The sequence below is a fragment of the Phoxinus phoxinus genome, assembly GCF_949152265.1.
Source record: "Phoxinus phoxinus genome assembly, chromosome: 18".
Classification (NCBI taxonomy): Eukaryota; Metazoa; Chordata; class Actinopteri; order Cypriniformes; family Leuciscidae; genus Phoxinus; species Phoxinus phoxinus.
The window spans coordinates 19,104,651-19,117,806 of NC_136893.1; the positions used below are offsets into that span (position 1 = coordinate 19,104,651).

The 13,156-nt window shown below is 43.1% G+C and overlaps 1 protein-coding gene across 13 annotated transcripts in view; it reads left to right on the top strand.

Annotated features, from left to right (window-relative positions):
• The window catches only part of rgs19 (regulator of G protein signaling 19), a 72,067-nt gene that overhangs the window by 10,511 nt on the left and 48,400 nt on the right, over positions 1-13,156 (top strand). The gene's annotated exons all lie outside the window — the stretch shown is intronic.

Below are 13,156 nucleotides of genomic sequence, written 5' to 3' on the forward strand. Positions count from 1 at the left end.
GTGATGTCCTGATAGATACTGATGGATATTGTTTGTTGTGTCCAGGACCAGACGGAAATGGAATTAGAAACTCCATAATTCACAAAGTTCCCTTTTTGTTGAAGGGTTCGGTCACCCAAAATTGAACATTCTGTCACCATTTATTGTCAACATTTACCCATGTGTCGTTCCAAACCATCTGTGGAACAGAAAAGGAGATATTCTGAGAACATGCAATAGAAGTCAATGGTCACCAAAACCATTCTTTTGTGTTCAACAGAAGAAAGAAAGCCTTTCAGGTTTGAAACAACATGAGGACGAGTAAATTATGACACACTTTTCATTTTTACTAATTGAATGATGCCACCAATGAGAGTGAAGTACTTCTAGCTCAGTCTACTGCATTTTACCAAGTTTAAATCCCTTCCAGAGATTTTCCCTCTAAAATCAGTGCAGAAAATGTGGACTCCGTCTGGTCCTGGTTATACCCATATATCATGTTGTTGTGTGTTTTCTTTTCTTCACTGACAATGCTTTTTGTGTTTAATACTTGAGAGAAATATTCTGGTCGTTGCTGGATTTTTTTTTACTTTACAGCATGTGAAGTCTCTCCCGGTCTGCTCTCCTCTCCTTGAGTCTCCTCTTTTCTCCTCACATCTCATCTGTTCTCTTCTGTATTTTTTCCACCTCTTGTCTCCTGTCCTTTCCCTGTTCCACATAAACAAACACATAAAATCATAAAAACCTCCCATAATTTTTTTTTTTTTTTTTAAATGTCCCACCAAGCATTCTTTGGCATTTTGGGGCATCACAATTTGAAGATTTTTTACTACATTTCTGGTGTTTTCAGAAAGGTGCCACCCCTCAAAAGCGTGCACACACACACATACACACACACACACACACACACACACTCTCACGCTTCCGCCCTGGCAAGAAAACAAGAGATCCAGAGATGTTCATTAAGAGACAAAGACTGCAGGGAAGCTAGGAAGACAGCAAGAGAGACAGAAAGGAGAAGTCTGAAGAAGAGGGAGGGAGTGATAAGTCACATGATTCATGGCCAGTCCGCTATGGCATCTGGATAAAGTTAGAGGAAAGCAAGATTTAGATCTAAAAACAGACAAGCAGACAGACATTCATTCTATTTGTGTGTGTGTGTGTGTGTGTGTGTGTGTGTAAGGGAGTTTTCCTCGTCTTTAATAGCACAGAGCAAGCTTACTCATATTCATTTATTTACTCATTTATTTAGTTGCATGTCTTTCTGCAGAGAACCTCCCAACTCCATAGACTAAAGTTTGGCTCATATATTTGAATATAAAGCAAACATTCTCTCTCTCTCTCCCTCCCCCTCTCCTGGGTTAAGTTTCTTGCCCTCAGGAGATCTCTGAGTTTCTCACGCTTGGTGCCAGGTTGGGGGTTCTCTGTGCCTAGTGCTCTCAAGCCTGTTGGTTTTGATACTCCTTTTAGAAAACAAGCGGCTACATCTTTTTTTTTATAAGGGATGGAGGTGGTGCAGCCTATAGTGGATCTGGGCTGGTTTCCAGAAAGCTCAAGGTTTCGGTCCAACAAGGATTGCTTCATGCTGTAGTGATCATGCATGAACGTTGCAGAAACATGGGCTGTCTTTGGAACAGGATGCTAGTGTACTACACACTGCGCAGTATACACAGCATCCACCTTATTTTGCAAAACGCAGGAAGTTAGCTAGTTTCGTGTGATGTGTGAGATTTATGATTAATTTGCTGCTATAGGTAAATAAGTTGAAGAAACGGTAAAACTACAAATTTGTGCTACAAATCAGTACCTGCATGTGTTTTTAATTCTGATAAAGAAATTAAAATGATAACAGATAATAAACAAATAATAAAATGGAATCTATATTAGCAGTAATGTGCATATTAGTGGCTAACCGGTAACCGCTGAAGATACTGTTAAACTTCTTAAATTTGGTTGGATTTTGGAAAGTGAATTGATGTCACCCAATTTGCCCAGTTGATTATTGGGTGCGTTTGCAGTGTGAGTGTTTCTGCTCAGGCTCATGCTGTAACCTCCAAACAAACGTGATAGTTTAGTCATGTGACCGAGTGGAAGAGAAGTTACAAGTGCGGCTCTGTGTTGCTTTAAAGGGCTGTTATGTGTGTTTGCAGTGATTTAAGACCGAAGCGTAGCCAGTTCCTGGTGGGCCGCTGCTCTGCTGCGGTTGCTCTTCAGTAAAACCACTTCCTTTTCTCATTGGTTCTTTGAGGCAGCTCCCTCTTATTTGAAACTCTTACTTTCGTAGACCACTAATGCTTCTTTTGTACACCTCAAGTCCTTGTTTTGTTTTGTTTTTACATGTTAAATGTGGAGCGGTTACAACATTGCCACTGGCTAAATTGAATTCAATTCTCTTCACATGTTGATCCTATATATAAGCACAGTTATAAGACACCCTGAAGCTTCAGGACTAGTAGTTAATGATGACTAGAATCACACAGTGTACTGATGATCATGGGATGGCATGTGAGGAGTTCATGCACTATTAATGGGAAAAGAGGCCAACATGGCCACTGTTTCCCAACTCCCAGCAGGAAGTTGAAACACTGTCAGTCTTGTTCAAAATTGGTGGATCCGGGAAAGGCCCCTTTAGTCTTCCTAACCTAATAAAATAATTTTCTTTATTCAATCGCTAGTTTGGACTGTAACAGTTGCAGTTCACATTTGCCCTGTTATCTCCAGAGGTCGTGACCTTTTGCTCCCCCATAAGCTGCAGGATAGGGGCTGTTGTATTGACTCTCAGAGGAAGCTGCTTAGTGATGCTGGCTGTGACCGCGGGCACGGGATGCTTCTGCTTTCTAATGCCAGCTCTTGATGTGGCACATGTTCGCTCAGAAGTCACTCAATGTTATTAGCAAACACTGGGATGACAGAAACCTCAGCTTCTCGTCATGTAAATTGCGGAATTATTTATTTATTTTTTCTCTCTCAGATCAAATAAAACTATTCTGAAATGCTTATGATATAATACACATTTATAATTTTGCAAAAGATTTCTATTTCAAATAAATGTTGTTCTTATGAACTTTCTATTTATCGAAAAATCCTGAAAAAAAATGTATCACGGTTTCCACAAAAATATTAAGCATTGATAATAATAATAATAATAATAATAATAATAATAATAAATGGAGCATCAGATCAGTATATTAGAATGATTTCTGAAGGATTATGTGACACTGAGGACTGAAAATTCAGCTTTTCCATCACGGGAATAAATTACTTTTTAAAATATATTCAAATAGAAAGCAGTTATTTTAAATTGTAATAATATTTCAGAAAATTACTGTATTTTTGATCAAATGAATGCAGCCTTAGAGAATTCTTTAAAAAACAATAACATTGCTTTCTGAATGTTTGAACATATATTGAATATAATATACGCTAATATAATAAAGTAAATTACACTGTAAAAATGATTTTTCAAAGTTGTAAATATAACAGATTAGGCTATTACATTAACATTATTATAGATATGAGTACATTTGACAAGAAATTGCTATTTCAGTCTTTCTACTATTTCACTTTTAATTCATTGTTACTTGTCGTTTCTGTGTTGTATATTAGTGAAATAAAAGTGAAAAGTGAAAGTGGTTTCAAAGTTAATTCTACACCAATTTTGTTTGTGTGTATTTGCTGAAATGACCACATCTGCATCTTCACGCCGCTGTGTAATAAATAGGATGTGTTCGATGAATAAGCTAACTGAACTCGTTGTTGTGCTGAGATGTGTGCTTGTTGCTGAACAGGGTGCTTGGAGTTGTGCACGGATGTTAGCTTTAGTTGTGGTGTTGTGGACTCATTGTTTGTCAGGACATCTGGTTTGATCTGGTGAGAGGTGAGCGTCTAGAAAGAGGAAGAGGTTGCGGGCGGCTGACTCATTAGATTTCAAGCGCCGTGTGCCACTTACAACATCTGAAGAGTTACAACACTTCCTTTCCTCTCCTGTTCCTTTATCTGTACTCTTTACACTTGAAACTGTTAGCACGGTAAACTGTAAACGTACCGCTGGGTTGTACACTATTTCACACTGCAAATGTGTGGAACGCTTAATGTTTTTATTTGCATATTTATGAGGTCAATCACATTGGCCTGGATGGCACAACTGGACAGCAAAACAAACTAGAACGTACATTTCCAGAAGAAAATGTGAATGGTGCTTGCAGTGGCAAAAAACACGACCCGGTTGCTAGAGTGTGGTACATGATTGCATACGAGCAAACAACCATGTCTGTACGATGTTCTGCTGCTGAGATATGGCTTATTCATGTTGTTCAGGTGGTTGCTAGGGTGTTCTGGGTGGTTGCTAGGGTGTTGCTAGGCGGTTGCTAGGGTGTTCTGGGTGGTTACTATGGTGTTCTGGGTGGTTGCTAGGGTGTTATGGATGGTTGCTATGGTGTTGCTAGGGAGTTCTTAGGTATTTTGGGTGGTTGCTATGGTGTTGCTAGGGAGTTCTACGGTATTTTGGGTGGTTGCTAGGGTGTTATGTGTGGTTCCTAGGGTGTTCTAAGGTGTTTTGGGTGGTTGCTAGGGAGTTCTAAGGTATTTTGGGTGGTTGCTAGGGTGTTGCTAGGGAGTTCTAAGGTATTTTGAGTGGTTGCTATGGTGTTGCTAGGGAGTTCTGAGGTATTTTGGGTGGTTGTTAGGGTGTTATGGGTGGTTGCTAGGGTGTTCTAATGTGTTTTGGGTGGTTGCTAGGGAGTTCTAAGGTATTTTGGGTGGTTGCTAGGGTGTTGCTAGGGAGTTCTAAGGTATTTTCGGTGGTTGCTAGGGTGTTCCGGGTGGTTTCTAGGCAATTGCTAAGGTTTTCTGGGTGGTTGTTAGGGTATTTGGGTGATTGCTAGGACATTTCTAGGCGGTTGCTAGGTTGTTCAGGGCGGTTGCTAAGGTATTTTTGGTGGTTGCTATGGTGTTACTAGGTGGTTGGTAGTTTTCACAGATGGTTACTATGGGGTTAGGGCTAAGGTTAGGCACTCGGCCGCAGAGTATTTAAAATCTCTATTAAACGAATGCATTATAATGAGTGCACGAGGCCTGCGGCCTCGTGCCTAGGAGTGAGTTTTTATAGAGTATTTAAAATCTCTATTAAACGAGTGCATTATAATGAGTGCACGAGGCCTGCGGCCTCGTGCCTATAGCCTATGGTTGCTAGGGTGCTGTAACTGGTTGCTATGGTGTGGCTATGAAGATTTTAGGCCATTACTTATTGGCTGCTGTATAATATAAATCCTCTGAGGGAGAGAGAGGGGGAGACATGCAGGGGTGTCAGGCCCTTTGTGTCTGTGTGTGTGAAAAATGACAGTTGGGATTTGAATTTTTGAAAATTCCGCAATGTTAAGTCAATGGGACTTTTTTGGCCGCTTTTTCGTCCGCTGTGCGAACATCGTACACCCGATCGCTTAGAAAAGATATAGCACACCTCTCCTCAATGAGCCGGTCGATTTGACACCTCACTCAGGGGTCTGTGACAAACGGTGCGGGGCGAGTTTCGCGCCAAACTTTTGTGTGGAATAATAATAAGAAGAACTAGAACGTACATTTCCAGAAGAAAATGTGAATGGTGCTTGCAGTGGCAAAAAACACGACCCGGTTGCTATAGTGTGGTACATGATTGCATACGAGCAAACAACCATGTCTGTACGATGTTCTGCTGCTGAGATATGGCTTATTCATGTTGTTCAGGTGGTGTTCTAGGGTGCTAGGGTGTTCTGGGTGGTTGCTAGGGTGTTGCTAGGCGGTTGCTAGGGTGTTCTGGGTGGTTGCTACGGTGTTCTGGGTGGTTACTAGGGTATTTGGGTGGTTGCTAGGGTGTTATGGGTGGTTGCTATGGTGTTGCTAGGGAGTTCTTAGGTATTTTGGGTGGTTGCTAGGGTGTTGCTAGGGAGTTCTAATGTATTTTGAGTGGTTGCTATGGTGTTGCTAGGGAGTTCTGAGGTATTTTTTGTGGTTGCTAAGGTGTTATGTGTGGTTCCTAGGGTGTTCGAAGGTGTTTTGGGTGGTTGCTATGGTGTTGCTAGGGAGTTCTAAGGTATTTCGGGTGGTTACTATGGTGTTATGGGTGGTTGCTAGGGTGTTCTAAGGTGTTTTGGGTGGTTGCTATGGTGTTGCTAGGGAATTCTAATGTATTTTGGTTGGTTGCTAGGGTGTTGCTAGGGAGTTCTAAGGTATTTTGGGTGGTTGCTAGGGTGTTCCGGGTGGTTTCTAGGCAATTGCTAAGGTTTTCTGGGTGGTTGTTAGGGTATTTGGGTGATTGCTAGGACATTTCTAGGCGGTTGCTAGGGTGTTCAGGGCGGTTGCTAAGGTATTTTTGGTGGTTGCTATGGTGTTACTAGGTGGTTGGTAGTTTTCACAGATGGTTACTATGAGGGCTAAGGTTAGGCACTCGGCCGCAGAGTATTTAAAATCTCTATTAAACGAGTGCATTATAATGACTGTAGCCTATGGTTGCTAGGGTGCTGTAACTGGTTGCTATGGTGTGGCTATGAAAATTTTAGGCCATTCTAGGTGGTTGCTAGGTGGTGGCTAGGCAGTTGCTAGGGTGTTCTGGGTGGTTGCTAGGCGGTTGCTAGGCAGTTGCTAGGGACTTCAGGGTGGTTGCTAGGGCTCCACAGATGGTTACTATGGGGTTAGGGCTAAGGTTAGGCACTCGGCCGCAGAGTATTTAAAATCTCTATTAAACGAGTGCATTATAATGAGTGCACGAGGCCTGCGGCCTCGTGCCTATAGCCTATGGTTGCTAGGGTGCTGTAACTGGTTGCTATGGTGTGGCTATGAAGATTTTAGGCCATTACTTATTGGCTGCTGGATAATATAAATCCTCTGAGGGAGAGAGAGGGGGAGACATGCAGGGGTGTCAGGCCCTTTGTGTCTGTGTGTGTGAAAAATGACAGTTGGGATTTGAATTTCTGAAAATTCCGCAATGTTAAGTCAATGGGACTTTTTTGGCCGCTTTTTCGTCCGCTGTGCGAACATCGTACACCCGATCGCTTAGAAAAGATATAGCACACCTCTCCTTAATTTGCCGGTCGATTTGACACCTCACCCAGGGGTCTGTGACAAACGGTGCGGGGCGAGTTTCGCGCCAAACTTTTGTCCAGAATTATAAAAAGAAGAATAATAAGTATGAGCAATAACACTAATGTTGCTTTGCCTATAGGCAAGCACCATTAACTAGAACGTACATTTCCAGAAGAAAATGTGAATGGTGCTTGCAGTGGCAAAACTCGCCACTCACGACTTGCTAGAGTGTGGTACATAATTGCATATGAGCCAAAAACCATGTCTGTACGATGTTCTGGTGGTGAAATATGGCTTATTCATGTTGTTCAGGTGGTTGCTAGGTCGTTCTGGGTGGTTGCTAGGGTGTTTTGGGTGGTTGCTAGGGTGTTCTGGATGGTTGCTATGGTGTTGCTAGGGAGTTATAAGGTATTTTGGGTGGTTGCTAGGGTGTTGCTAGGGAGTTCTGAGGTATTTTGGGTGGTTGCTATGGTGTTGCTAGGGAGTTCTAAGGTATTTTGGGTTGTTGCTAGGGTGTTATGGGTGGTTCCTAGGGTGTTTTGAGGTGTTTTGGGTGGTTGCTATGGTGTTGCTAGGGTGTTTTAAGGTGTTTTGGGTGGTTGCTAGGGAGTTCTAAGGTATTTTGGGTGGTTGCTATGGTGTTACTAGGTGGTTGGTAGTTTTCACAGATGGTTACTATGGGGTTAGGGCTAAGGTTAGACACTCGGCCGCAGAGTATTTAAAATCTCTATTAAACGAGTGCATTATAATGAGTGCACGAGGCCTGCGGCCTCGTGCCTATGAGTGAGTTTTTATAGAGTATTTAAAATCTCTATTAAACGAGTGTATTATAATGAGTGCACGAGGCCTGCGGCCTCGTGCCTATAGCCTATGGTTGCTAGGGTGCTGTAACTGGTTGCTATGGTGTGGCTATGAAGATTTTAGGCCATTACTTATTGGCTGCTTGATAATATAAATCCTCTGAGGGAGAGAGAGGGGGAGACATGCAGGGGTGTCAGGCCCTTTGTGTCTGTGTGTGTGAAAAATGACAGTTGGGATTTGAATTTCTGAAAATTCCGCAATGTTAAGTCAATGGGACTTTTTTGGCCGCTTTTTCGTCCGCTGTGTGAACATCGTACACCCGATCGCTTAGAAAAGATATAGCACACCTCTCCTCAATGAGCCGGTCGATTTGACACCTCACCCAGGGGTCTGTGACAAACGGTGCGGGGCGAGTTTCGCGCCAAACTTTGTCCAGAATAAAAAGAATAATCAGAAGAATAATAATAAGTATGAGCAATAACACTAATGTTGCTTTGCCTATAGGCAAGCACCATTAACTAGAACGTACATTTCCAGAAGAAAATGTGAATGGTGCTTGCAGTGGCAAAACTCACCACTCGGTTGCTAGAGTGTGGTACATGATTGCATACGAGCCAACAACCATGTCTGTACGATGTTCTGCTGCTGAGATATGGCTTATTCATGTTGTTCGGTTGGTTGCTAGGGTCTTCTGGGTGGTTACTAGGGTGTTCTGGGTGGTTGCTAGGCAGTTGCTAGGGTGTTCTGGGTGGTTGCTAGGCAGTTGCTAGGGTGTTCTGGGTGGTTGCTAGGCGGTTGCTAGGGTGTTCTGGGTGGTTGCTAGGCGGTTGCTAGGGTGTTCTGGGTGGTTGCTATGGTGTTCTGGGTGGTTGCTAGGGTATTTTGGGTGGTTGCTATGGTGTTGCTAGGGAGTTCTTAGGTATTTTGGGTGGTTGCTAGGGAGTTCTAAGGTATTTTGAGTGGTTGCTATGGTGTTGCTAGGGAATTCTGAGGTATTTTGGGTGGTTGTTAGGGATTTCTAGGGTATTTTGGGTGGTTGCTAGGGTGTTATGGGTGGTTGCTATGGTGTTGCTAGGGTGTTATAAGGTATTTTGTGTGGTTGCTAGGGTGTCATGGGTGGTTGCTATGGTGTTGCTAGGGAGTTCTAAGGTATTTTAGGCAGTTTCTAGGGTGTTATGGGTGGTTGCTATGGTGTTGCTAGGGTGTTCTAACACACACAAACTTGCTCACACACACACACACACACAATATGAAGTTATTAAAACCTTTAGTATGGGGTTAGGGTTAAGGTTAGGCATGAGGCCGGTATTTAAAATCTCTATTAAACGAGTGCCTTATAATGAGTGCACGAGGCCTGCGGCCTCGTGCCTATGAGTGAGTTTTTATAGAGTATTTAAAATCTCTATTAAACGAGTGCATTATAATGAGTGCACGAGGCCTGCGGCCTCGTGCCTATAGCTTATGGTTGCTAGGGTGCTGTAACTGGTTGCTATGGTGTGGCTATGAGGATTTTAGGCCATTATTTATTGGCTGCATGATAATATAAATCCTCTGAGGGAGAGAGAGGGGGAGACATGCAGGGGTGTCAGGCCCTTTGTGTCTGTGTGTGTGAAAAATGACAGTTGGGATTTGAATTTCTGAAAATTCCGCAATGTTAAGTCAATGGGACTTTTTTGGCCGCTTTTTCGTCCGCTGTGCGAACATCGTACACCCGATCGCTTAGAAAAGATATAGCACACCTCTCCTCAATGAGCCGGTCGATTTGACACCTCACTCAGGGGTCTGTGACAAACGGTGCGGGGCGAGTTTCGCGCCAAACTTTTGTGTGGAATAATAATAAGAAGAAAAATAAGTATGCAAGAGAACACTAATGTTGCTTTGCCTATAGGCAAGCACCATTAACTAGAACGTACATTTCCAGAAGAAAATGTGAATGGTGCTTGCAGTGGCAAAAAACACGACCCGGTTGCTATAGTGTGGTACATGATTGCATACGAGCAAACAACCATGTCTGTACGATGTTCTGCTGCTGAGATATGGCTTATTCATGTTGTTCAGGTGGTGTTCTAGGGTGCTAGGGTGTTCTGGGTGGTTGCTAGGGTGTTGCTAGGCGGTTGCTAGGGTGTTCTGGGTGGTTGCTACGGTGTTCTGGGTGGTTACTAGGGTATTTGGGTGGTTGCTAGGGTGTTATGGGTGGTTGCTATGGTGTTGCTAGGGAGTTCTTAGGTATTTTGGGTGGTTGCTAGGGTGTTGCTAGGGAGTTCTAATGTATTTTGAGTGGTTGCTATGGTGTTGCTAGGGAGTTCTGAGGTATTTTTTGTGGTTGCTAAGGTGTTATGTGTGGTTCCTAGGGTGTTCGAAGGTGTTTTGGGTGGTTGCTATGGTGTTGCTAGGGAGTTCTAAGGTATTTCGGGTGGTTACTATGGTGTTATGGGTGGTTGCTAGGGTGTTCTAAGGTGTTTTGGGTGGTTGCTATGGTGTTGCTAGGGAATTCTAATGTATTTTGGTTGGTTGCTAGGGTGTTGCTAGGGAGTTCTAAGGTATTTTGGGTGGTTGCTAGGGTGTTCCGGGTGGTTTCTAGGCAATTGCTAAGGTTTTCTGGGTGGTTGTTAGGGTATTTGGGTGATTGCTAGGACATTTCTAGGCGGTTGCTAGGGTGTTCAGGGCGGTTGCTAAGGTATTTTTGGTGGTTGCTATGGTGTTACTAGGTGGTTGGTAGTTTTCACAGATGGTTACTATGAGGGCTAAGGTTAGGCACTCGGCCGCAGAGTATTTAAAATCTCTATTAAACGAGTGCATTATAATGACTGTAGCCTATGGTTGCTAGGGTGCTGTAACTGGTTGCTATGGTGTGGCTATGAAAATTTTAGGCCATTCTAGGTGGTTGCTAGGTGGTGGCTAGGCAGTTGCTAGGGTGTTCTGGGTGGTTGCTAGGCGGTTGCTAGGCAGTTGCTAGGGACTTCAGGGTGGTTGCTAGGGCTCCACAGATGGTTACTATGGGGTTAGGGCTAAGGTTAGGCACTCGGCCGCAGAGTATTTAAAATCTCTATTAAACGAGTGCATTATAATGAGTGCACGAGGCCTGCGGCCTCGTGCCTATAGCCTATGGTTGCTAGGGTGCTGTAACTGGTTGCTATGGTGTGGCTATGAAGATTTTAGGCCATTACTTATTGGCTGCTGGATAATATAAATCCTCTGAGGGAGAGAGAGGGGGAGACATGCAGGGGTGTCAGGCCCTTTGTGTCTGTGTGTGTGAAAAATGACAGTTGGGATTTGAATTTCTGAAAATTCCGCAATGTTAAGTCAATGGGACTTTTTTGGCCGCTTTTTCGTCCGCTGTGCGAACATCGTACACCCGATCGCTTAGAAAAGATATAGCACACCTCTCCTTAATTTGCCGGTCGATTTGACACCTCACCCAGGGGTCTGTGACAAACGGTGCGGGGCGAGTTTCGCGCCAAACTTTTGTCCAGAATTATAAAAAGAAGAATAATAAGTATGAGCAATAACACTAATGTTGCTTTGCCTATAGGCAAGCACCATTAACTAGAACGTACATTTCCAGAAGAAAATGTGAATGGTGCTTGCAGTGGCAAAACTCGCCACTCACGACTTGCTAGAGTGTGGTACATAATTGCATATGAGCCAAAAACCATGTCTGTACGATGTTCTGGTGGTGAAATATGGCTTATTCATGTTGTTCAGGTGGTTGCTAGGTCGTTCTGGGTGGTTGCTAGGGTGTTTTGGGTGGTTGCTAGGGTGTTCTGGATGGTTGCTATGGTGTTGCTAGGGAGTTATAAGGTATTTTGGGTGGTTGCTAGGGTGTTGCTAGGGAGTTCTGAGGTATTTTGGGTGGTTGCTATGGTGTTGCTAGGGAGTTCTAAGGTATTTTGGGTTGTTGCTAGGGTGTTATGGGTGGTTCCTAGGGTGTTTTGAGGTGTTTTGGGTGGTTGCTATGGTGTTGCTAGGGTGTTTTAAGGTGTTTTGGGTGGTTGCTAGGGAGTTCTAAGGTATTTTGGGTGGTTGCTATGGTGTTACTAGGTGGTTGGTAGTTTTCACAGATGGTTACTATGGGGTTAGGGCTAAGGTTAGACACTCGGCCGCAGAGTATTTAAAATCTCTATTAAACGAGTGCATTATAATGAGTGCACGAGGCCTGCGGCCTCGTGCCTATGAGTGAGTTTTTATAGAGTATTTAAAATCTCTATTAAACGAGTGTATTATAATGAGTGCACGAGGCCTGCGGCCTCGTGCCTATAGCCTATGGTTGCTAGGGTGCTGTAACTGGTTGCTATGGTGTGGCTATGAAGATTTTAGGCCATTACTTATTGGCTGCTTGATAATATAAATCCTCTGAGGGAGAGAGAGGGGGAGACATGCAGGGGTGTCAGGCCCTTTGTGTCTGTGTGTGTGAAAAATGACAGTTGGGATTTGAATTTCTGAAAATTCCGCAATGTTAAGTCAATGGGACTTTTTTGGCCGCTTTTTCGTCCGCTGTGTGAACATCGTACACCCGATCGCTTAGAAAAGATATAGCACACCTCTCCTCAATGAGCCGGTCGATTTGACACCTCACCCAGGGGTCTGTGACAAACGGTGCGGGGCGAGTTTCGCGCCAAACTTTGTCCAGAATAAAAAGAATAATCAGAAGAATAATAATAAGTATGAGCAATAACACTAATGTTGCTTTGCCTATAGGCAAGCACCATTAACTAGAATGTACATTTCCAGAAGAAAATGTGAATGGTGCTTGCCGTGGCAAAAAACACCACCCGGTTGCACATGAGTATATTATATTCTTTTTATTGTTTTAAATGGCACAACTCACTCGTTTCTGTGGAGGACCCAGTAGAGTATACATGAGCAGTTACTTTACACTCAGGCACTTAACTCTGACACACGAGATCTGATGGATCGCGGTGCACATTAATACTTCAATGAAAATTAAATATAATTTAACAGTTGTTTTCAATTTCATTTGTAGTTAAAATAAATAAAAAAATAAGTGTATTTTAAAGTTTAGAATTAAGAAATGAGAAAATGTTAGAATACAATACTACACCATCTGGTCATAATTGTCATGAACTTGTTCAGCGATCGCTGGACTCCATTAATGGTCATCAGGTCGCAAAATTTATTTGAATACGAATTGATGATTGTCTAAATATATCAATATTCCTCCAATTATGCACACTTCTGAATTAAAATGCCAATTGGATGCTGTTCAGTGAAGCTGTGTGAAGACACGTCAACAGTTGTGTCTGAATATGAATGCGTGTTATTCTGTTCAAAGCATCAAACATTAATTGACCGTTGATAC